The following is a 1564-nucleotide window of genomic DNA, read 5'->3' on the forward strand; positions in this document are numbered from 1 at the left end:
CTCATTTCAGATCTAAAGACACACACAGACTGAAAGTGGAGAGATGGAAAACATTTTCCACGCAAATGGAAACAAAAAGCTAGAGTACCAATACTCATCAGACAAAACTGACTTCTAGGGGTGCCTGGGTGGCTCAGTCGGTTAAGTGTCCAACTCTTGATTTCAGCTCAGGTCATGATCTCATGGTTTGTGAGATTGATTGAGCCCCGTGTCGGGCTCTGCACTAATGGCTTGGAGCCTGGTTGGGATTCTCTCTCTCCCTCTCTCTCTCTCTGCCCCTTCCTTGCTTGTGTGTGCACGTGCACTCTCTCTCTCTCAAAATAAATAAGCATTAAAAAAAACAACAAAAAAAAAACCCTGACTTCTAAAAGAAATACTGAAACAAAAGACAAAGAAAGAAATTACAAAATGATAAAAGGGTCAATCCAAGAAGAAGATAAAACACTTGCAAATATTTGCATACCCAACACAGGAGTACCTAAATTTATAAAACAAATATTAACAGACATAAAGAGGAAAACTGACAATAATACAGGAATAACAGGAAACTTTAATACCCCACTTACCTTAATGGACAAATTATTGAGACAAAAAATATCAGTAAGGAAACACTGGCCTTAAACAACACAGCAAACCAGATAGACTTGTTAGATACATACAGAGCGTTTCATCCCCCAAATGCAGAATACACCTTTTCAAGTGCACAGTGAACATTCTCCAGGATCACATTAGGCCACAAAATAAGTCTCAATAAATTTAAGAAGACTGAAATCATATCAAGCATTTTTTCCAAGTACAACAGTATGAAACTAGAAATCAATTACAAAAGTAAAACTGAAAAAAAAAACCCACACAACACATGGAGACTAAATAATATGCTACTAAACAACCAATAGGTCAACAAAAAACTCAAAGAGAAAATCAAAAAATATCTTGAGACAAATGAAAATAGAAACAAGACTTTCCAAAATCTATGGGACACAGTAAAAGCAGTTCTAGAAGAAAAGTTTATAGCAACGAGCAATAAACATTTCAAATAACTAACTTTACATCTAAAGGAACTAGAGAAAGAACAACAAAATCAGCAATAATAAAGCCCAGAGTTAGTAAAAGGAGGGAAATGATAAAGATCAGAATGGAAATAAATGAAAGACAAAAAAGAAAGGCTCAATGAAACCAAAAGCTGGTTCTCTGAAAAGATAAAATCGATAAACCTGTAGCCAGATTCATCAAGAAAATATGAGAGAGGGACCAACTAAATAAAATCAGAAATGAAAGAGAAATTACAACTGACACTAAAGAAATACAAAAGATGGTAAGAGACTGCTACAATTATACACCAACACACTGGAAAGCCTAGAAAAAAATGAATTACCAGAAACACATAACCTTCCAAGACTGATAATGAATAAAGAGAAAATATGAATAGATCAATTACAAATAATGAAATCAAAACAATTAAAAAAACCACCCAAAACAAAAATCCAGGACCAGACAGCTTCACAGATGAATCCTGCCAAACATTTAAAGAGGAGTTAGTAACTATCCTTATCAAATTATCCCA

Source organism: Herpailurus yagouaroundi, unplaced genomic scaffold, assembly GCF_014898765.1.
Source record: "Herpailurus yagouaroundi ecotype Mexico unplaced genomic scaffold, PumYag 250, whole genome shotgun sequence".
Classification (NCBI taxonomy): domain Eukaryota; kingdom Metazoa; phylum Chordata; class Mammalia; order Carnivora; family Felidae; genus Herpailurus; species Herpailurus yagouaroundi.